Below are 24813 nucleotides of genomic sequence, written 5' to 3'. Positions count from 1 at the left end.
CAGGAGGCACTGTGTGTGTTTGTGTTTGTGTGTGTCCACCTGCACAGACCCTGGCTGTAAAGAGAGGGCTCTGGCTGGTGTGGCTGCAGGGTCTGAATCGGGTCTGCATCTATGTGCTGTGGCCAAGGTCAGCGCATCACCGCGGGGCAGATGCAGAGGCAGGGGCAGGGGCAGGAGCGGGGGCGGCTGCCTGAACTCCACCACTACCTCCTCTGTGTCCAATAGCAACTGCATCTGCAGAAGGAAGAAGTGTGCACACTGTGGGCAACTGCCAGCACAGGCACAAACACACTAAAACAGTTCATTGGTGATGTACACGGACATACAAACACACAAAACTACTCGAGAAATGGACCTTTGTAAAGGACAGCTGTGAAAGTATCAAGCGAGAGCGATGTGTTCTCAGAGTGCAGGCTGGGTATTATGTGATCTCCGCTCAGATCCATTACCTGGATCGTTTTCCCTCACAGGGTCTGACTTAGCAAAGGCGGGGCTGACATTTAACCCCCAGCAAACTGCTACCAAAGTCACCCGAGTATTGCGATGGGCGTAGATACGACTACCTTACCTCATTAAAAAATTATATACATTCATTCAGTCATTTTCCTCATCTTTTTGGGAATTTCACAAGCTACAGTGGTTAATTTAGCTAGCAAGATTTGAGATGAACACTCTGTTCCAAAACCTAGTAGCAGCGTTTCAAGGCATCACAGTAATGCTTTCAATGCAAAAAAAAGATAGTCAACATAATTATGCCTCTTAAGATACCTTGTTTTAGTCATATTCTAAGACAGGATCACGTATTCCCTTTGTAAAAAGTTATTTCCAGAATTTACTGCGGGGGACTAAAGGTGTGGTCATGTCTATTGTATGGACATAATGTTCATAATGACAGAAGTCACTTTCAAACCAAGCAGGTCAATGCAGAGAAACAATTTGAACTCGTTGTGAAATCTGCCAGGGGAAACCTTATTTGGCTCACGTGTAATTCCCAATGAATTCCTTTTGAAATGGATTATGCTCAAGAAAATTCTCTGAACAACGATAAATGTGACCACACCTTAAGTGCTGTAAATTATTGATTATTTTACCCAATATATGCGTTATGTATTCTTTTTAGAGAATCACACTATTAGCTTAGCAGCATGCTAACGTTAATCAATTAATCAAAACAAATGAGAGGTGTGTTTCCTGTGTGGAGCGTTATTGATGCTGTATGATATGCTGAGTTTCTGCCTATGTACAGCATTCCAAATTAGTCACATGACAGTTAAGCCCAAAGTAGAGTTCACTTTTTACATGTACGTGAGGGTCAGCGTACAGTGTGCGTGATGCTAATTTCACCATCAAAAGAGTATGCGTGTACTCTACACGCACTGCCAGATTTTTGTAACCGTGAATACTTGTACGTGCAGGTCTCACATGCAACCGTGCCCTGGGAGCGTCGATTCACAAGGTAGTCAAAGAAAAACTGCATAAACAGAACAGACCAGAACGCATGCAAGCTATATAATGGAGGACTCTATAGACGAGAGATTGTACGAAGAGGTTAGAAAGGACCCTCATTTGTACAACTCTAGCATGAAAGAATACAAAGATGTTTACGTGGGTTGTAACTTGTGGCAAGATTGCTCAAAACTGAGCATGCATCGAATGCCTGTGTATGCGTACGTGTCAAATGAAGTATACATTCCAAGGCCGTGTGTTCGACTGTGTGCGTTCGACTGTGTGCGTACACTAGCGTACGCATAAAAAAAACGAAGAATACCCTGGGCTTTAGGATGTTGCGTTAGAAGACAGCTGCCTATGTAGGCAGTAGACAGCACGACAGTTACTACATTTTGAAACTGAGTTCATCAAATATGGTTGTATAAAACATACTCCTCTTTCTCTTATAAAACATTTGCGATGGTTTTACTTTAGGAAGTATCTATGTAGTAACACTAACTGCAGAAACCATAGTTACTTTGGGCCTAAGCATTGCAATAAGGACTCCTCCATGGTTTTACCTGCTGTTGCTATGGTCTTAACACAAATACCACAGTTCAACAATAGTTGCTATGCAAGAACTATGGGCAGTTTTCATAAGGATTCGTTTAGGGAGTATCAGCAGAGTTGAATGTAAATGCAGCGCTAATCAACCTGTCATGAGGACCGATAACAGCCCCTAGCATCTTTCGAATGGCCAAATACTGTATACAGAGCGTGCCCATCACCCAGTCACACGGACACAAGGGAGAGCATTGGGTTTGTGTTGAACCTTTTGTTGCTCTTTCCCCAGCCAGCAGCCTTGGTTTAGTAGAAGAGAGACCTCCCCTTGTTTCCAAGCAGCTCCACCCCTCCCACCCAGGCTCAGGGTTGGGAACAGCCAGTGCTGTTCATTGTGGGGGCTTTCGGTACACGGAGGAGGCTGCCAGCAGGTAGCCATGGCAACAACATTGCTTTCACTCTCTACTTTTTTGTGCTTTAAAAGGGGACTGTGGAGAATTGGAGGGGCCCTCATCACAGGCCAAATTAAAGAGGTCACAGTCATTTGCTGGCACCAGTTGAAATAATCATAGAGACGGATGTGTTGCAAAGCAACGGTGAAATGGAGGGGAAAAAATGAGCATATTAAGCAGACAGCTCGTTCAATTGTAATATGATTAATTTATGTTGCAAGTGGGAAATTGGAAGAGAAATTACAAGAAATGCGTTTGTCAGAAGAGTTTGGGGTAATTACAAGCATTCTGCATTAGTGTAAGGAAACCGTCGATTGGTCGGGTATGAAAACATCTAACTTTAACCAGAAATGCAGACAATGAGCTTTATCTTTCAGTGAACACCTCAAATCAATAGCCATGAGTGCTGTTTACTCTAACACTATGTATTTACAATTAGAAGAGACTGACTACTCTGCATGCATGATTACAGCTTTCTGCGCACATTCAGATTTTTATGAAATTTCTTGCATACTGTATGAGCCAAACCTTATAATCCAGATCATGTATATTTACATTTTGGCAGGAGTTACAATTCCACAAGCCGCAAAGCCCTCAACTCTGACTGGGTCTATTTCCTGTATTTTCATCAGCTTTTTGTGTCTTTAACTCGGCATGGGTGTAAAACAGGAAAACCGATATCACTGTAAAACTCTGGAATGTCTCATATTGGTGAAGGCTGTTTTGACTTTATGATACTGACCAGGGCAAGTCACTCAAAGCTGCTTATTTTTAGTTGGATTTTTCTGAACTTAATCAGGAGTGGGTTTTGATTTATTGCCAATGTAAATCAAGCACTCAAAGAGGTGCATGCAGCCAAGACCGGGGTGAATTGCTGTAAAGAATATTACAATTAGATTACATCACAACCAAAACATTTCTATTTTTACATGCTGATTAAACACAATTTGTCATATCAGGAATTTCCATACAAGAGGTCCAAATCTGGACGTAAGGCTTCCCACTCACACAAGAACAGTTAGTTTATGAGGACATTGTTATAGTAAGACCTTTCTTGGCAAAAGTGTTTAGTTAAGCTCTTATACAAGGTAATTTTGGATCAATGGTGTGACACTTTTTTGTACAAAAAATATAATAAAAAACGCAGTTCATTCATACACACTTGAACACACCTCTTCTATGATGAGCAATATACTGTACTGTATATATTTGCCATGCATAAAGTCAAAAATGTATCCAGAAAAATGTATCAGAATTTATTCATTCTTGAAAAGAAAACCTTATTTAGTAGCTTTTAGTAGTTTTATTATTATTTCTTAGAAAAAAAACATTCTAACAAAACCACTTCACTTACTAAATTTTAAAAAAATGTTAAGGTCAATCTTATGGTCATGCAGTCCCATTTTTCAAAACCATATAAAACCAACATGAATACAATGAGCACATTTCTAAGAACTTTGCATATGTGTTTTAAACTATATTTTGTAACGATTTTAGTGGATACTCTTTTACATCACTGACCCAAAAGTGATTCAAAATTAGATTGTTTTCACACCTGCCTCGTTTGGAGCATTTGTCTCGGAACCTGGCGTGTTTTCTCAATTAGTTTGGTTCGTTTGTCGTAGGTGGTCTCGGCACCGATTGAAAATGTTTGGTTGTGGTGATAAATCAATGCAAACTTAAGCAACGGTCCTACTGTTTAGGCAACTATTTTCAATGCTACCAACTATTTCCAATGGAAAGTAGCTTAAAGGTGCCCTTGATTCAAAAATTGAATTTACCTTGGCATAGTTAAATAACAAGAGTTCAGTACATGGAAAAGACATACAGTGAGTCTCAAACCCCATTGTTTCCTCCTTCTTATATAAATCTCATTTGTTTAAACGACCTCCGAAGAACAGGTGAATCTCAATATAACACCGATATAATATAATATAATATAACACTGTTACGTAACAGTCGGGGTGTACGCCCCAATATTTGCATAATGCCAGCCCATGATGTTCCCAACATTATAAAAGGCATTAGACAAGGGCAGCCAGTTAACGTCTGGAGCTGCACACAGCCGAATCATCAGACTAGGTAAGCAAGAACAACAGCGAAAAATGGCAGATGGAGCAATAATAACTGACATAATCCATGATAGCATGATATTTTTACTGATATTTGTAAATTGTCTTTCTAAAAGTTTCGGTAGCATGTTGCTAATGTACTGTTAAATGAGGTTAAAGTTACCATCGTTTCTTACTGTATTCACGGAGACAAGAGCCGTCGCTATTTTCATTTTTTAAACACTTGCAGTCTGTATAATGCATAAACACAACTCCATTCTTTATAAATCTCTCCAACAGTGTAGCATTAGCCGTTAGCCACGGAGGACAGCCTCAAATTCACTCAGAATAAAACTTTAACATCCAAATAAATACTTTACTCACATAATTCGAAGCATGCATGCAGCATGCATGACGAACATCTTGTAAAGATCCATTTGAGGGTTATATTAGCTGTGTGAACTTTGTAAATGCGCTGTAATATAGTCGACAGCTGGTGTGGCAGGGAGCACGTGATTTAAGGGGGAGGCGCCGAGTGTAAATCAGTACATTGTTAATGATGCCCCAAAATAGGCAGTTAAAAAAATGAATTAAAAAAAATCTAGGGGGTATTTTGAGCTGAAACTTCACAGACACATTCAGGAGACACCTTAGACTTATATTACATCTTGTGAAAGAACGTTCTTGGGCACCTTTAAGCCTGTTCAAAAAGTCGCTAAATGTCGCTAGATAACGTCATACTCTGATTAGTGTATTCATGACGTCATTACGTTGCATTTGCATTCTGCCTAGTGTCAGCCCTTTACATTTGTTTGCTTCTCTACTACACTCTGTGCTCACATGATGTGCTCACCCTCAGTTGATACTGTAATATTATCATATTGATGAACAGAATTGGTAAATGCTCCAGTGCGTATTTGTGTTTGTGCTCTGGAGAATATCAAATGTTTCTATTTACTATCAATGCAAAATCAGAGGTGTTTAATTTAGCCAAAATCAACTCAATGTTGGAGTTTTTTACAAAGTGTAGACACAAGGTTAATAAGAGATTAATTGTGCAGTGTAGACAACTTTATTGATTATAATGGAACTTTGTGAGATTGCAAACTGAGATGAGAGACAGCTTTTTAGTAATTGTAAAGGTAGCAGTCTTTAGTTGCTTTCTAGGCTATATATAATCCATTCAGAATTTGAATAAAAGATGGCACATAATGGTAATTGATATGATTAGCATTTGGCTTGACAATGTTATCAAACAGCTAATAATTTGTGCCTTCCAAAAATCAGCATCTTTAGAAATAATGATAGGAAAAGCTCTGCCATGCACCTTGACGGGTTCGGTTACATATTTGTGATGGTAGGAATTAGGGGCGGTTCCAAACTGTGTTTTTGAGACTGTCTTTGGTACACTACATTTTAAGAAGAAAATATTCAGCAATGGAGTTAACTGATTAATTTGCACATGGTTTGTCTTAAAGCAAACAGCACATAGATATAAACATAATTAAAAACTTGATTTTCACCACAAGGGGTCTTTAACTTTCTGATGGTTTTATATTCTGATGGAATATAACTGGAATAATCATGGCACCATCAATCACAAGTCATGATGCTGCTACAATAAGCATGACATCTCAAAGGAAACCCAAATTTTTGCATTGTCCACTGATCTTAAGTCAGCAGACCTCATGTTAGACTATGAGCACTCACATTTCCATTGTATTATCTGTTGTCAAATATGGTAATTCATAGCTCATATAAAAATGCATTAGATTCATACTAAGAAAATGAAAGAGAAAGCACAGGCAAAAGGTTTCATCAAGTTACATATGACTTTTCTTCACAAGCCTAAAAACACTGGATCACTTGCAAGCAATGGCATCATTCTACCCCGTTTCGCCCACTTCTAAGTTTAATTATCTTTCAGCATGGTTGTGCTTGTGTGTACCTCAATTATTTACAGTATTCTGAAAGACCTGGGAACATTTACTCTAAATTGCCTATTATTTAGTTCACATTTGCATGAGATCTCAGCACGATGGAGAGACTTTCTAACGGTTATAGTGCTGGGTGGAGCTCTAGCTATTTGACTGAAGTGTGCACCTTGCTCACAAACTCCTTTACTTTTACTTCTCACTACCACCCATCCGGATCCCTCCCTTTCCTGTGTGAGAGGCTAACAGGAGACATCGCCCAACCTCGTGCTTGACTTCCCCCACATTTGCAGCAGATGGCTCTCACCATCAAGTCTGATGGAGGAATTCATCTGGCAGGGCTTCCTGACCAGGGCCGCCCCTCCTCTACAACACTGACTGACCTATTTGTATTCTCTGCACAGCAGATGAGGCACCCTGCCCTCTTCGCTCTGGGCATCTGGGGACTGGCTGTGGGAACCAGAGCCAGCCTTTCCTGGCAGTAGCTCACCGTAACCCTCTGAAGCTTCTCGACACGCTTATACGCACAGAGAGAGAGAGAGAGTCCAGCCTCATGTCCTCGCTGTCACCTGGGCATGTGGCACTCTGAGTGTATCCTCATCCTAAGAACAGAAAAGACCAGTGGTCAGTGCCTGACGTTCTAGTGTTCTCCTGAATCACACCTAACACAAATGTGACACTTTTAACCTCAAGTCTGACACTGCAAACCCATAAGAAAGAAAAATGAAAAATTGGGTGTCTTTAATGTCTAAATGATTTAGGTGTGCAATGAGAATAAATGAGGAGAAAATGGCTGAACTTAAGTAAAAAAAATCTGATATTTTAAAATGAACTTAATTAACAAAATGAATTAAACCTTCAAAGACCAAATTATCTGAGCTATGATATTCACAATGTTATAGATTTATACTCATGCATGTAAATAATTGTCTATTGACTACTGACTATTTTAGTTTATCCAAAGGAATTTTGGGAAAAACATCTGAGATGAAGTTACACACAAAACTAATAAATAAATACATTAAATAAATATAGTTGAGATCTTGAGTGCAGAAAGAAACACTTTGTTCAGAGCTCTGATTGGTTCAGAAAGAATTATTCTTAACACAAATGTGACACTATTAATTTCTAGCTCGTCACTGCAAGACCGTAAGAAATAATAAAAAAAAAAAAAAAATCACAAATAAGATCTACTTAATATTTTGTTTCTCTGAAAAAAAACATTGAGAAAATAGCAAAAATCTACAATCAAGTCTACAATCAAATGTCTGAGATTTCAAAATTAACTTGCTATCAAAGTCCAAACTATCTGAGCTATGCAATACATATTCATTTTACAGCTTTATATGCATTCTGTATGTAAGCAATTACATTTTTAGGGGGGAAAAAACAAAAATAAACCCATCTGAGATGAAGTTATACTTAAAATAAGTAAAACAGAGATCATCTGAGCCACGAAAGAGCAGACTCCGAGCAATAAAACCAGTGGTTATGAGTTTGTATTGGTCATAATGTTCCTCTGAACTATTCTTAACACAAATGACACTATTCATTTCTAGCCTGCAAACACATAAGAAAGAAAAAATTACAAATAAGACCTATTTAATATCTCAATTGTTTTTCTGAGGAATGAGATTAAATAGGAAAGTCGTCTGCTTACATCTCCTGCTTCTCCTGAGACAAAGCAACTGTCACATACCTTGTCTAGAGAAAAAGATCTCAACAATGTCACAAACAGCTCATATGTGTCATAGAGATTTCAAAACAACTTAAACATTTGTAATCAAAGCCTTTAAAGACAAAATTATCTGAGCTGAGATATTCACATTAATTGTATTCATTTATTTAACATTTGTCTATTTTAGTTTCTCAGAAACATCTGATAAAGGTGATGTTTGAAAGAAACCTAACTGAGAGCTCGATTAAGTCTCCAGAGCCCTTAAAGAGGAACCCCTCTGAGCAAAACAAAAAACAAAACAAAACTAAAAAAAACCCTGGGTTACTCAGATGTGACACTGCCGATACAAAATGACAGTGCAAAGAAACAAATGTCAAAGGGGGGAGAAAAAAAAAAATTTCAGGGGTGACATATCACACTCAGAACTGTCAAGAAATCTTTGGCAACAATGATTCGAAGTACCTCTTAAACTAATACATTTTGGATAGGAAAAGGCAGGAATATTACAGTCTGATAAAGTGGTAGCAGACTGCTGCTGGCCAACTCCGTCAATCTGAGCGGCTGAATGTGGCCAGGGACCGAGGTGGTTAGGAGGTTCATTTGAAACCAGTCAGGCATTTCTGATAGACCTCCATTTCACTCCATCCATGTCTCTCTCCCTCCCCCTCTTCCTTCACCGACTCTCCCTCTATCTCATCCATTCTCTCTTCCAGTCTACTACACTGCGGTGGAGCAGAGGAATGCAGACCAGGGTAATCACCACATCATCAACTCAGCACTGATGTGGCCGACCCAATAATGCACCTCTAATTGAATAACTTGCCCACCACACATCTCCCATGGGGACACCCCGGGTGGAGCACAAACTGAGAGGCAGATGGCGGAAGCTGAGCGAGCACTCATTCATACATTCTCAAACTCGACCAATCATTTTTACTCTGTTGCTAAAGGAGGGCAACTTTTGTTCAGTTTTTGGGTTTTTTTCATGGCAAAGAATACATTGCACTTAAAATAAACCCTAGTAAGACTCCTCCAGGGCAGGACTGGTCCTGCAACACTCGACACTCACCCACAAAAAAATTAATTAAAAAAAGTGTCAACAGTGAAACTTCAGTACTAATGAACTAACAAATCAAATCTATAATGACAATGCTGCAGAGATATACAAAAAGCAAGATATGGGATTCATGTTCAGAATAGGGATAACCATAAATAAAGATTTTAAATAAGTTTTTTTTATGTTTCCTATTTTATGCTCACCAAGGCTGCATTTATTTGATCAAAAATACAGTAAAATATTACAACAGTAATATTGCAAAATATTATTATAATTTACATTTTTTTCTATTTTTAAATGTAATTTATTCCTATTATTGCGAAGCTGAATTTTCTTTTATCTTTAGAGTCACGTGATCTTTCAGAAATCATATAGGTTCTTTTCATTACAGTTTTTGCTGCAGAATATTTTTGTAGAACGTGTGATACTTTTTTTGCAGGACTGTTTGATGAATATGTAGTTAAAAAACAACATTTATTTGAAATATAAATCTTTTGTAACTTTATAAATGTCTTTACTGTCACTTTTGATCAATTTAATGTGCTCTAGCTGAATAAAGTGTTAATTTCTTTTCTTTCTTTTGTTTTTACTTATCCAAACTTTTGAATGGTAGTGTATGGTACAAAAATATAAAGCAGCAAAACAATGTTTTTAACATTGATATTAATAAGAAATATTTCTTGAGTATCAATATTAGATATATTAGTATATACCTTTTAGACATTTTAAATTATATTCAAATAGAAAACTTGTTTTATAATATTACCCAATATTACTGTTTTACTGTATTTTTGATCAAATAAATGAGACTTCTTTTAAAAACATTTTTAAAAAAAAATATTTATTACTCCACACTATGTACCCTTACATTATTATTTTGGCTACCATCGGATGAAGAGATATTATACACCATGCCACTAAATTCATGTACGATAATATTTACGGTAGCCTACTTCAAGGTAAATGCCCCAAAACATCGTCATCGGTATGTGATTTCGTGTCTCTACCTTCAAAAGTCGTAGACAGAGGCCGCGGGAGTTTAAAGTAGTAAAGACTTTGTTCGTCGATGACAAACGATAGTTTGGTCTCAGCTGATTGTAAATATCCACATCATCCAGTACTTCTTGTGTTGTGACGTTACTTTTTGCTGTTATTGTTTTATTGACTGAGAACAAAGACTATAGAATAACACAAGACATTTCACTCGTATTGTTTTGAATGGGAGAAAGTGTAACGCGCAATATGGCGGAATAAGTCCCGCCTTCTAGTCATCGCGTCACTTCAGCGGCCGTTAGAATCACCGGTTTCTATAGAAACAGTCAGACGCGCGCCTCCGAAGAGACGCGCATTTAGGTCTGCGCGTGCGCATTAGCTTGATCCAGCCTGAAAAATAGTTTTTTGTCATGATTCGAGCGTTTAGAAACTAAATTTTTGAGCCGGTTGTTGTTAGATTTCATTGGTGATTTCAAATATGAAATTGTATCATAAGGTTAGGACAGATTAGGAGATTGTATGATGCCCAGGATGTCCGAGAGCCGTTTCAAAGATGGCCGCCGAGTGAAATGACTTGTCTTAAACAGTGCCCAAGGAAGTCGACCGGAAGTTGAAGTCGGCCGGGTGCCGCCATCTTGTAGCAGAACTTCACTTGCGTTAGCATCCCCATTGACTCCCATTCATTTTGGCGTCACTTTGACAGTGAATAACTTTACATCTGAGGCGTTTAAAGACTCCATTTGTCCATTATTTATTTCTAAAGATACACGACAATGTATAAAGGGCTCCATTACCTTCTATGTTACATTATGGCCCCGTAGATACAGTTTTTGTAAAAATAGGCTAACGATTGCGTCATAACCACTCGACTCTCTGTCGCACAGTAGAGAAATTACCGTACAGACAGGAGGAGAAGCTCGCAGGCAATCGGGGAGATGTCAAGAGAGATGGCGTACTGGCGTTACATTTTAAAATACTATACAAAATAATTAATCAGAATACTTACTCCTGCTTACTCACGCCAAAGAACTCCCCGCTCAAGCTCGCCGTCTCTGCAAGATTAACGATGGCAGTTTTCACGCACAGCTACTAGAAGATTTACATCTGTCAGACAGGTTGCGGACGTCATCAAGCTTAGTTTGAGTCTGCGCGTCAGAAACGGAAGTGCTAAAAATCGCTAAAAATGGGCTTCACTTGTCTCAATTGAGTTCCAATGGGGTCGCTGTGTCCATTTCTTTTACTGTCTATGGTCTTAAAGGGACTTTGCTGAGAATCGCTCCAAACAACCGCGTGCGTTGTGACCTTTTCGAATGATTCGCGATCTGATTCAGGGAGATTCATTAAAAGGAAACGACTCAGTTATTCATTCTTGAATCAAATATCGTTAGTTCTTTTTGTAAACAGTCAATAGAAAATAAGGATGCACGACTTATTTCTCAAGACGGTACCAGGACCGCACAAGACACATGTCCTATTAAAGGGTTAGTTCACCCAAAAATTAAAATTATATCATTTATTACTCATCCTCATGCCGTTCCACATCCGTAAGACCTTCATTAATCTTCGGAACGCAAATTAAGATATTTTTGTTGAAATCCGATGGCTCAGTGAGGCCTTCATAGCCAACAATGACATTTCCTCTGTCAAGATCCAATAATGTACTAAAAACATATAGCTATGGAGGCCTCACTGAGCCATGAGGGTGAGTAATAAATTACATTATTTTCATTTTTGGGTGAACTAACCCTTTAACATTAGTGTAGTAACCCTAAACTGCTGCCTACTTTATGTAGCTTAAATGGTGGTTGAATATGACTTATTTATTTTTCTCTCTGAAGAGCTTCGTCCACCACCTTCTCCATCCAGTCTAGTCCACCATCTTCCAATGGGCAGAGCTACATAGCGTCATTAGGCTACTTGGTGAGCAATCAAGTTATGCATTATTTAATGCTATTTTGTTATTATATTTTTTGTTTGTTTGTAATTTAACTTTTTATTTTATTATTTCTTTCAACGTGGAAGTAAGCTCATCTGTGGCTGTGGGAGTCTTGTGTTTCATTAGCCTTTTTTTTTTTTTTTTTGCCTCTTATAGGTAAATAACAAAGTGCAAACTATAAAACAATTTGCTCTATACAAACTAGCGTTTATGATTATGATAATAATTAAATACGCAAAAAAAAATACCAGTTTGCAATATCAAGCAGCATATTGTTGTTGTACAGCTAAAATAACTGGATGACACCAGAAGACTTGCACATTGATTTTTGAAAGGGGACTGGGGTTCATATTATGCATGACATTTTTTAAAATGATGCTTTTTTGCCCCTCATTTTGAATGGCTTCATTACTATATATATAAATAAATACTTTGAATGTTGCGATCCTATCGGACTTATGATAGCATCCTGAGTCGTAACAAAGCACTGTTCGCCAGAGGAGAACTGGCCCCCCGATTAAGCCTGGTTTCTCCCAAGGTTTTTTTTTCTCAATTTTAACACCTATTTGCCACTTGTTTGCCACCTGATGTCACCTTTTGGAGTTTGGGTTCCTTGCCACTGTTGCCTTTGGCTTGCTTAGTTGGGGACACTTGACATTTGACATTCAACAGTGCTTTGATCTGCCTGCATTGACGCTATTCTTTAAGAGCTGCTGTGCAGTCAAAATAATGTACCAGTTATCAATGTAAAGCCGCTTTGACACAATCTACATTGTAAAAAGCGCTATATAAATAAAGGTGACTTGACTTGACTTGATTTACTGCTGCCACAAAAGGAGGGAGGCAGGATCAGGAAATGTTATGAGCTATATTTGATCTCACGTCACCTGTATGAGCACCCTAGCTCACTGAGTCAGAGCCGATCTCTCTGTGTTTCTCTCATACTTGGAGCCCACTAGGTAGGCCATTTGTTGCAAACACTGAAGGTGTGGCTCTCATAATCAATAGGATCCTTGTTAGAACTTGCATGGGTTCGTCGTTGTAGGGCATTGATTTACCCTTCACAGCCGATTGCACTACATTTACCCAGCAGCGTGCTCAAATGAATGCCCTGCTGCTCTCTACCAATTAGTTTCCCTGCAAATAGCACTGGGGCAGTCAAAGGGTTCATTACCTTTTGAGATCCAGTCTTCCACATGTAGCCTATGTCTTGTGCCCGATGCTCTGTGCAGTCCAGCACTTTCAGAGGGATATTGAGAACGATTGTCTTGCCATTGAACCTAATGGGTTTGTATTAATGAACTTTCTGAGAATGTGATGCATAGTGTGTGTTAGATTAGCATACATTGGAAACGCAGAAATAGACATGAGCACGGTCAAGAGTTTGAGTCATACTGCACACTCAAGCACGGCCCATTGTGTCTAGTAATGCTGCTCTTTCCTAATGTGTTATTTCATTGTGATTTATTCATTCACATGGAAAGTTCTTCTGAAGAGCTACTTTCCTAGTCTAGCGTTGTGCATCGCTTTTCATGTAACATCTGATCTTTTCCAATGTTAAAGCCATTTTAAAAGCATGCCCAAACTTTGATATAAAGGGCTCCTTCATTTAAAATGCCACCTAGCTCCCTAAGTAATATTTTTAGAGCAATTAATGGATCCATTTACATGCTAATGTTAGCATGACTGGGAGGGTACTGTATTGCAACATGCATTAATGCAAGCTAAAACATCCTCAATGCTTTCTATTGTCCTTGAAGTGGAACGCCTAATGTCCTCTGTTGTAAATGCCATCATGGGGGGGCACCTTGGCAAAGGGATACTGATGCATCTTGGAAGTGTAATGATTGTGCCTGGGGCCTTGACGGTCCACTGGGAGATCAGTGAGCTATAGGACTGCAGGCAACCAGGTGGAGTAAGAAAAAAAACAGGGCTCAACAGGGGTCGGTATCAACCCTGAACATATTTTTCATCACACCCAACTTTAAGAGCTTTAATATCTTGTAAAAAGACACATCTTTCAGACAGTTTTGATTGGTTAGGGGCCGGCTCAACAATAAGGATTTTTTTATGCTGGCAAGGGTCAGTAGTTTACTTGCCCTGCCAACAATTGCGCTTGCCCCAACAAAAAAAATAATGCTAATATTTTATTACAGCAATGTATATTTGCTAGAAATATTATGTTTTTGTATGTTTTTTGTTAAATTTGTGATTTAATGAAAGTAGAGACTGATCTTTTCTTCCGTATTGTGATGTACGATGAAATTCATATTTGAAAAAGAAAAAAAAATGTAGTGCAGGGACCTGTTCTATACATTGGTTGTTGATTGAATAGCAAATCTGATGAGCTTATGGTTGATTGTAAGAAAGGGGTGGGGTTTAAGTGGACTACTTGCAGATTTTAAATGTTGTTTTTGATCACTTAATTTTTTTTTTTTTTTTGACTTTAGTTCACCAAAAATGAAAATTCTGTCATTAATTACTCACCCTCATGTTGTTCCAAACCCGTAAGAGTTTCGTTCATCTTCGGAACACAAATGAAGATCTTTTTGATGAAATCTGAGAGCTTTCTGTCCCTCCATAGACAGCTACACGACTACCACTTTGAAGCTTCAAAAGTTCATAAAGAGATCGTAAAACAAATCCATATGACTTGAGTGGTTTAATCCAAATTTGTCTGAAGAGACTCGATTGCTTTATATGATGAACGGATTGAATTTAGGCTTTTATTCACATATAAACATTGATTAGCGAACATAAACAAAAGCTCAACCCGAACCTGCTTGATATGCAAGAATAAACCTCTAGTGGAAGCTCAAACGTGCTGCGTAACACACAAGAATGAACCTCACTGGTTCTCATCAAGCAAACATGCTTGAATATCAGTTTACCACAACTGATGTGAGGCAATGTGAACGCAAAATCAAAAGTGCAAGTGATTGTTTCATCATCTGGTCAGAAACTCTCTCACACTGCCCTGGGTGTGCAGACCTCCTTGAGCCTTATTGGTGTTATTGATTTCATTCCTTATTGAACTTGTGCAAAAATGTCTGTTAACCATTAAGCAAGTTTGATATTCAATATCAAGTCTGTTATTCAGACTTTCTCCTGAATATCATTCTGTACCTCAGCAATATTTCCCCACCCTGTTTGCTTGCCCTTTACACTCTGTCTCTGATAATTTAAATGTGATACAGCAGAACTTATTCCAATGTATTCGAACACCATTTAAACAACATCTCTTAAACTGACTAAAATGCCAATCCATTGCCTTTGTGAGATTTGGATTTGGTAAGAGAATCCTTGTTTCTCCCTCTTCTTCCTCTCGGCTTTTAACCGTGAGTAAAACGAACACCTTTTCTTTTCACTCCCTGGCAACCCAAACCATAGTTGGGCAGATCCGGCAGGACTGTATTTCACTGGATTTGGTCCCAGCAAACAAAAGCTGCCCTGTCCACTCCATCCCCAGATGTTTTGTATTGATCTCCCTGTGGTTTTGGCTGGGTGGAATGGCTGGGATTGTTGCTCCCCTTTTCTCTTTTTTGTTGCAGACAGAATTAGAAAACAAAGGAGAAGGAAAAGTCTGCGGGTGTTTTTGGCTCCGCACTGCATGTCTGCTGGGCGTAGTGTCACATTTCAGGCAGAAGTGCGGCTGGCCCTGCTCACTTTGTTATCTCACTCTCTCTCTCTCTCTCTCTCTCTTCCCCTTACCCTATCCCTCCCTACACTCCCTGATTAATAATGCAGAGTGTCTCTTTATCTAATGTTCGGCTGTAGGTGAGTGCTGCGGATGGGCAGGTGAGGAGTGTACCTGTCTGCCTTTGAGGCTCAGAGACCTGGCTGACGGCCTAATGCTGAGAGGCATGAGTAGGAAATGGACAGTAGAGAGGTATGACAATCCATATACAGTATATAGACACTATCTAGATGGTCCAGAGCTGCCCATAGGAAGCTTTTATTGTTCAGAGGTTGCTCTTTTATAACTTTTTAGAGTTCTCGGTTAAAGGAATATTTTGGGTTGCATACAAATTAAAGGAAAAGAAAAATCTATTTACAATGGTGTTTGGAGACTATTTTTGCAGGATTTAAAAGCAGAAATTATGTTTTTCCCAATTAGCCTGGGTTGTATTTTTTTCCTCAGAGAAAGAAAACTTAGGTGAAAGTTGTTGTTAAGGAGAAACAATTGAAATATTATTTATCTGAAGTGTCTGTTTTTTTAAATGTTAAAATGCTTTCTCTTACTTTAGTTTTATATAGGGGGACAACTCTTAAAGTGATAGTTCACCCAAAAATTAGAATTATCCCATAATTTACTCACCCTCAAGCCATCCTAAGTGTATATGACTTTAAACTTTCAGTGAAACACAATCGGAATTATACTTAAAAATATCCTGGCTCTTCCAAGCTTTATAATGGGAATGAATGGTACCATTTTTTTGAAGCCCAAAAAAAGCGCATCTATCCATCATAAAAGTAATCCGTACGGCTCCAGAGGGTTAATAAAGGTCTTCTGAAGTGAAGCTATCCATATTTATAACTTGATAAACTATAATAACTGGCTTCCAGTAACAACATACTCAAGTCTAGTTCCGCTCGAAGAGTGACCTCTAACCCGACGCATTGATGAACACGGAAGTGCAGAGGACAGAGCAAAACAAAAGTCTTAGTTAGATGTCTAAAATTAGAATTTATAAAAATACATTTCGGAAGAGCCTTAGTTTGTTGCCCAGCCTTATTTGTTTGAACCGCAAGAAGCGTCTTGTGAACGCGCAGACATTAACGGAAGCTAGTGATAGTTTATAAAGTTATAATTATGGATATGTTTCTTACGAAAACGTATCACTTCACTTCAGAAGGCCTTTATTAACCACCTGGAGCCTTATGGATTACTTTTATGATGGATGGATGCTCTTTTTTGGGCATTCTCATTATAAAGCTTGGAAGTGCCAGGATATTTTCAATATAACTCTGATTGTGTTTGGCTGAAAGAAGAAAGTCGTATACACCTAGGATGGCTTGAGGGTGAGTAAATTATGGGATAATTTTCATTTTTGTGTAAACTATCCCTTTAAGTAACCCCCCCCCCCCAATAAAAAAAAAAGTAGTAAAACTGACTCAGTGTGGGTCTTTGTTTGACCAGTGGAATGGCAGTTTGGCTTTGAATTGTTTTAGATGGACTGTAACATTTAACCATGGAATGTTAATGGCATTTGTCTTGAACAGGGCGTTGGTGAAGTGTTATGAAGCGCACACCCATAGTCTCATCACATATAAGTTAATAAGTCCCTTTCCATCCACTGAAATGGCAGTGAAATGCTGAAAGAAACAGCTCAAGTGGAACGGCATGGAGCCATGGTAAGTGCACCAGATTTACGGCTGTATATGCAAGACTGTAGACTCACACCCTCACCCACGTCATGTTTCAATAACCCTTCACGGCAACGCTCTATAAATGGCTGTCAGCTTAACGAACAATCCGCTGTGACACAAAATAGCTATGAAAACGTACATCAGCTAAACCAAAAAAACACCAAATCTGTGATAGATATGACTGGAACTATCACAACTGTTCGTTCCATGCTCTGTGAATAGGGTTTTCAGACTCATTTAACCCAGCGCTAATATTCAGAGCTAAGTCACTAAGAGAAGCTCATCATTTCTCCCTCTCTGCGTCAATGTGATTTTCTTTATCTGTCAGAGTGCAGCTTGCACATAGAATCTGCCCCGAGTACACGGCTGCTCCAGTGTGGGTGGAGAGTGGGCGAAGGTGCGTGGCATCTGCCATAGTCCACCGCCTGAGGAGAAATAGCAACACTTCACATTCAAACTCACTTCCATTGCAGCCTTCACATTGTTAGACACTGGATAGATTGAAAGTGAATACCGTGTTTCAATGAATCATTTTCTTTGGCCAGGCTTTACCTTCCACTTTCAACATTTCCTTATAGCACTCATTCAGAACGCTGAAGAGGAGGTGGAGAATGGATCATAAACTTTTCAAGCACACTATGTACACACAGCAAACAGTAGTTAGTTTAGATTAAATGTATGCATGCATTCATTGATAAAAGATCATTTTCAGATTTGGTTTTGAGCTGTTAAGTGAAAGAGTTTATCCATTCTTTATTATCATTAACATATGAGAGCAATATACGCAGTTGTGGCCTAATGGTTAAAGAGTCAGACTGGTAACCCGAAGGTTGCAGGTTCGAGGCACCTAACCCCTAATTGCTCCCCGGGCACTGCAGCAAATATGGCTGCCCGCTGCTCCGGGTGTGTGTCTACGGTGTGAATTAACTTGGAGGGGTTAAATATCATGACACAACCAATAGTTTTAATATGGTAAATATGTTTTATATTATAATAAATAATGGTTGCTATGATATTTTTAACATGAAACTGTATTTAGCTATTATATCTTGAGTCTTGGAACTATTTTTGAAAAAAAAAAAAACAAAAACACTTATAATATAATGGACACCACTGTCCATTTCAGAGTCGCCAAAAAAGTTGCATGGAATTAATTAAATGCGCCATGTTTAGATTTACAAATACGAACCCCCAATTTGAAATTCAGTGACTCCACAGTAAATTTTTTGACTTGGGATACTCCCAGAAGTAACATAAATTGGTGTTTTATTCTCATTCTGGCCCAAGCTTTGGTTTCCTCCTGCCAAAACTTTCACATAAACACACTTCCATTTTGACGTTCAGCCAGTGTCCTATTTCATAATGTATCCTTCTTCCCAATATTCATATAAATATCTGCTTATTTTCTGTCCGAATGTGTTTCATTAACACACCACTGTCACAAACTTACATAAGCCACAAGATTTATTGTCCAAAGTTCATGTCATCATTGTAGTTTGTGTTTAAAGAGTGTTGAAGTATCACAACATTTTGTAATTCAATATTCTAATATTTATAATAAACACACCAGACTATTTTTAATATTGTCTTTAAAAATTTGAAGTAGCTAGCTTAAACGTACTCTAGCGAACCTCTTTTGCTTTCTTTAAACAATAGCTTTTAGCTTAGCTTAGCTGAGTATAATTGGTAGTTTAGTCTGCTGCCTTTTTGGATAAATGTAGCTTGCTCAACACTGGTCTAGTGTTACTTTTTCATAACACTGAATATGTTTGCAATAAGACAGACTGCACAAACTGAGCCTGAATCCTTTATTCTCAGGAGCATTTCTGTTATTTTTAATTAGCGCAATATCCAAAAAGAAATCCATGAGGTTGTTTTGACTGTGCCGTCCTCTTCACTGCTTTGTGTACATCATACTTAAACCTCAAAGGTCTCCTGGTTACGTCTAGCAGATCTTTGCGAAAAATAAATTCTAAAATGACTCGAAACAGATTTAGAAAGTCACACTTTGAGGTCAGATTTATAATGTAACTAAAGAGAGAAGTGTGTAGTCACTGAAATTTTACATTAAAATTGTAGTGGATATTCTGTAACAGTTTATATTTGAATACTACTAGATGGCTTGCTAAAACTTTTCCTTGCAGTTAATTGGACCCCTATTACTGTGAAGCTGCTTTTATTCTAACAGCGTGAGTAGAGACGACTAAACGATGGTCTTCCGACAAACCTTTGTGCTGTCTGGTGTGGATGCTGCTGCATTCCTGAAATGTCTTTAAAAAATTAAATAAATAAAATTAGGAGAACACTTATTCCCCCCTGGTGCTGCTGATCATGCACACAATTTCGCTCAAAGTGTGCCACTGGATAAATTGACTCCACACTTGTCAAGGCATCAATTATTCAGCGGCTGAGCCTTTCAGCACCGCCATCATGTCCCTCTCATTTGATTTGGAGGACAGGAGAGGCGAGCGGTGCTGAGGCGAGCCTGGCGAAGCGCGGCGGAAAGTGGCAGAGACTCCTGTCTGATTGGAGCGCGAGGACCGCCCGAGTGTTCATTAAACCCCAAAAAGTACACGCAGGCAAAGAGGACGATAACAAGACCCTTGAGCCGCTCGTACCCGGCTCTCTCACACTTCTGGAAGCCAATAAATATTCTCCTGCTCTCCCTCTTGCACAAACAGGCATGTCAAATGCAACTAACGAGTCAGCAAAATAGGCGATCCCTGTCCCTGCGGTGAGAGCCGGCTACTTTCATTTGTTCTATAATTTGGCGCTCCCGCAAAGGATTAATAGACCCAGAGTCACTGTAAAGGGTTGAGACATGGCCTCTGTGTCCAAGACTGACATCACACAAGTTATTGTTCCCAGGCTCCAAAATTAGGCTTCCTTTTTACCACACCTAATGACGAGTAAATTGAGAATTCGGCCAAACGTATATCTTAGTGGCCATGAAACTTTTGGTTTAATGACAATGGAATAATTATATGTTTTGTTTTTCTTTTTTACAGTAACGAGTCACATGAAGTGAGTTATGTTGCCACTGAGAATGCATTAGGAAGAATGAGTTTCCTACGATACTTTTTCAAAGAGCTGTGACACCGCTATTGAATCTATAGTGCGAAACCGACAGTGTGACCAGTGTCAAGTCAAGTCACCTTTATTTATATAGCTCTTTATACAATATAGATTGTTTCAAAGCAGCTTTACAGTGATAACAGGAAAATGATTCAATTATGCAAATGGTTCATTTCAGCTGTACAGCAGCCCTAAAAGAAAATAGTGTCATTGTTCAGATGAAGTTAGTACAGTGTTGTTTCAGTTCCCTTGTAAAGATCATCAATTCTTAAACTGTAGTTCATTTCATTTATAAAGCAGTTCTGCAGAAAAACAGTGATGTCGACGTCCAGCTCAGTTCAGTTCTCATCCGATAGTGTCAATAGTGATAGTGATAGTGACAATACAAAACAAATGACTCCTAAGAGTTTCTTTTTAGTGAATCAAATATATGCAGTGAGACCGCTAGTACGACTTCCAAATGAATGACTCATATGAGCCTATTAATTTTAATGACTTGGTTCTTTTTAGTGAATCAAACACATAAAGCTTCTTTGAATTGAATTGAATTGAATTGAATTGAATTTCATGTGTTACAGCAATGGTCAGATTATTATTTGTACAGCTGGATTTGAACCATGTAATTTGCAGTTTTTCAGTCAACTGGTGCAGTGTAATTTTAGTATTATGTATGTAGCCTGCTGTTATAGTATTTATTAATATTAATTAGCTTTTATTTCTCCAGATTTTTTTTTTATATATATATATTTTACATTTAAATTTTAGTTATGTGTTTTTGTCATTTTAATTAGTTTTTAGGGTATTTTTATTTAGCATTGAAATATTTTATTTATATTTATATATATCAGTTTGAGTTTTAGTCATTTTAGTACTTCAACTTGTTTGATATTTCAATTTGTTGCCAATGCAACATTATCTTTTTTCATCTAATATTTATATTTTATTTTATTCCAGCTTTGTTTCAATTAATGAAAGTGTTAATTGAAAATAGCTTTAGTTACCAATAACAACACTGAACTGGTAAATATCTCTGTCTTCTTATTTATTTGCTGTGTATGTTATGCATAGGCTACATTTGATGCTTTTGGTGTTAATCCTTGATTGTTCCTTAACATTGCTGTGCTGGAACAGATTATGAATCACACTATTCCCTGGATTAAAGTGGAGTGAGGTCAGCGTGTTGCCTTAACTCAGGCAAGAAAACTCTACGGAGTGTAATATGAATAACGAAGTTGTCCCCTGAGCCACTAATATGACCTCAGGGCTGTGGTCCAAACAGTTTGCCTCAGTGTTTGGGTGTAGTCGACCTGGGGTATCCTTCAGACCCTGCAGCCACCGAAATGAAAGCTGTCTCACTGCGGTTAGTAAAATAGTTGGACAGTTAGAGCATGTGGTGGCCATGTCTCAAGGCAGTCTGGGTGAGCAATGGAACTGCTGAGCTCTGGAGGACAAAGGAGAGAGAATCAGCAAGAAAACACACACTGACCTGGTTTAAATTTACATGGAGAAATTTCAGGAAAAGAACTGTCCACAGTCAATGTATATACGTGCATAATGTTGCATTTACTAGGCAAAAAAAAAAAAAAGGTATAAAAAAACACACGTTAACAGTAGGGTGTGACCTGTGACAAAATATCACTACATGTATCTTGTTTTATGACTACTGCTAAACTTAATGTGTCATTAAAATGTGATTATGTGTATGTTTTTATAACCTAACAGTTATAATAAGGGTGTGGCCGTATTTAGACACCACACATGCAAGTGATATCTAACACATCTCTCATACTGTCATCTCTTCAGGTTTCAAAAGTTACGAGAACAGCTGGCAGTCTCAGTTATTTGACTGCCATAATACAGTCTGAAGTCTTTATTGGATTACATAACTCTTCTGGCAACATTTGAGAGGGCAAGACGTGGAATAATATTATAAGCCCCCTGATTGGTGAGTAGATCTTAATCCCCACCCACATTCCACAGTAACTGCTTGCTCTGAGAGCTTCGTGTTTTTGCTGGCTAATTACACCACTAACATATTCCAATATCAATATCACCGTATGCTCCACATCAATAAAACATACAAGTTCTTTCTTACCTGAACCTTCTCTGAGGTTTCCTCACTCCTAACTCTTTCAGTTTTCATTAGTCTCTTTGCTTCATTTTAGAGGAAGGAATTTCATGGTAGCCGGCAAAAGTCTGAAAGCAATCTTTTGTTTCAGAATACCTTAATTTACCAGGAGCTAGAAGTTCATCAGAGTTGGGAAAACAAAAGTCTCTCATATATTCTAAGCTCTGCCGGCTCCATGCAGGGAATGGGATGGGTTTCATAAATCTCCGAGCCAAGTTCCTTTGAGTCCATTGGGGGGCCAGGCATCAGCCATGACTCAGTCTTTCAAGTGTAACTCGAGCCAAGACATCTGCATCGCTCGAGAGGAGGGTACTGAGGCGCAGATTTGGAACACTCAGCGTTGGGAATTTTGGGAAGCAGTGATGCCTATCAATGACCCACTTTGATTTCAAAATGCTAATTTGTTCTTTGTTGCCACAAGATGTTGTTATTGTGTGACTGATTGTCAGAGGAGCCACTGATTTTAAGAGGAAACAAGAAAAGTAAGCTTCCTGTCATCATTTTCCTCAGGTGCTTCTATAGCCTATGCTAATGTTCATAGCCAGAGGGAAGGTGTATGTCTGCTGTCTGAGTTCAGCAACAGATATCATTATTGCAACGCTCTCGTAAAAGTGGAGAATTATTACACCACTGCTATTACTGTATATTATTCTTTTTTTTTCTTCCCCTGCTTTTAGGTGAGTTTATTGGAGATAACAGTTACTGAATTGAGCTGGATAACGACACTCGTTTCTTCCTCAGAGCTGGTTTATAGCTGAATCGGCTTCATAATTGACACTTATTGAACTGAATTGAATCAGCATTGAATAACCACACTATTGTCTTCTAGAACTGCTTATAGCTGAATTGAACTTCTTTCATAATTGATGAAATTTACGCAGTTATTGAACTAAAATGGATCAATACTGCACTGACCTAAGCTGAATTACAGCAGAATTTGTCTCATATTTGATGGAGTTTGCATCATTGATTGTTTATTACTGTGAAGCTTCTTTGAAACAATCTGTTTTGTATAAAGCGCTATATAAATAAGGGTGACTTGACTTGGAAAAGTTCTTTTTATGAATAAAAATGTTCTTCACACTTCAAACTACAAAAAATGGTTCTTTTAAGAACTTTTCACTGAAAGGTTCCTTTGGGAATCCAAAAGGTCCTTTTTGGAACCTTTCTTTTTAACTGACTTGGAAAAACATAATCTCTACCATTTCGCACATTTAGCTTTTTTTAGTGAAAATAAAATCTAGGGTGTTGCCAAGGTGTTATGAGTGGTTGCTATGTCAGAGTCAAAAGTCTCTGATGCCCATTTTTTCCACCAACAGGGTGAACAATGCATGCGTTTCCCCAGCAGAAATGACTATTTCCAATATGGCGGCAATGCACCGCACATTCAGTTTATGTACATTGCATTTCTATGTATAGTATCTCGCTTTGGCCACTTTATTGTCCCCATCCTCATCTTAATTATTTATTTATTTATTTTTTAATTTTTAAAACTCAGAATACTTGTAAACAAAGTCCATGATGTGCCTTTATTATTCGAATAAATAAATAACTTATTTAATTTTTTAAGACTTTAACAGTGGCAAGTAGTGGCAAAAATTTTATTTTACCCTAATTCTCGGTAGAACTTTTACACCAATTCTTGCTATAGCAGCCCTTGCAGCATCTTGCTTAGCTAGAAATGTTTGCATTGATGTACGTGCATAAAACATGTTGTAGGCTTCATACTTACGATTCGTTTTTTTTTTCTAAACTAGTAATGCTAAGTATCAGAAATTATAATACATACACTATTTTCTGATATTGTACGTCAGATGTAGGAGGGAAACAATGAGAAATGCATGATTGCCATTTATTTTCTTGAAGGATTTCAATATTATATGTTACATTTGTAATAGATGTTTCTCTTCCAATCGAGGCACATGTGGACAGGAAGTTGCAAGCATAATCTTTCACATTTTATTGTGTCTTTCCTTTTTCTGCTAACAGTGCTCGTGTGTGTCTTTGTGCAATCCTGTCAGTGTGTGACCTCCCATGTCCTAGAGTCCTGCCACCACACCCCCCAGCTCTCAGCGTGTCTATTCCACCCTAGACAGGAGCCAGGTTGCCAGAGCTACGCTACTCCCACCCATTAGCTGCAGGAATCCAAC

The 24813-nt window shown here is 38.3% G+C and overlaps 1 protein-coding gene and 1 long non-coding RNA gene across 3 annotated transcripts in view; one reads left to right on the top strand and one right to left on the bottom strand.

The window, feature by feature from the left end:
- Positions 1 to 10333, bottom strand: part of klf12b (Kruppel-like factor 12b) — a 66603-nt gene extending 56270 nt beyond the window's left edge. The window contains exons 1-2 of the mRNA XM_048193814.1: positions 10169 to 10333; positions 6810 to 7028 (exon numbers count right to left, since the gene is read on the bottom strand). The gene's annotated coding sequence lies outside the window, so the exon portion shown is untranslated. The remainder of the gene's footprint in view (positions 1 to 6809; positions 7029 to 10168) is intronic.
- A 1064-nt stretch (positions 10334 to 11397) lies between these two features.
- On the top strand, positions 11398 to 23475 carry LOC125270341. 2 transcript variants are annotated; one of them, XR_007185327.1, is made up of 7 exons: positions 11398 to 11635; positions 11993 to 12074; positions 15868 to 15979; positions 17314 to 17445; positions 22339 to 22480; positions 22755 to 23145; positions 23341 to 23475. It is a non-coding gene; the product is annotated as an uncharacterized LOC125270341 (long non-coding RNA). The 2 variants fall into 2 exon arrangements; XR_007185326.1 differs by lacking the exon at positions 22755 to 23145 and having other exon boundaries at positions 23341 to 23471.
- Positions 23476 to 24813: the final 1338 nt, after the last annotated feature.

The sequence above is a fragment of the Megalobrama amblycephala genome, linkage group LG6, assembly GCF_018812025.1.
Source record: "Megalobrama amblycephala isolate DHTTF-2021 linkage group LG6, ASM1881202v1, whole genome shotgun sequence".
Taxonomy (NCBI): domain Eukaryota; kingdom Metazoa; phylum Chordata; class Actinopteri; order Cypriniformes; family Xenocyprididae; genus Megalobrama; species Megalobrama amblycephala.
Note: the sequence above shows the minus strand (reverse complement) of the source record. Positions and strands in the feature narration are given on the sequence as shown.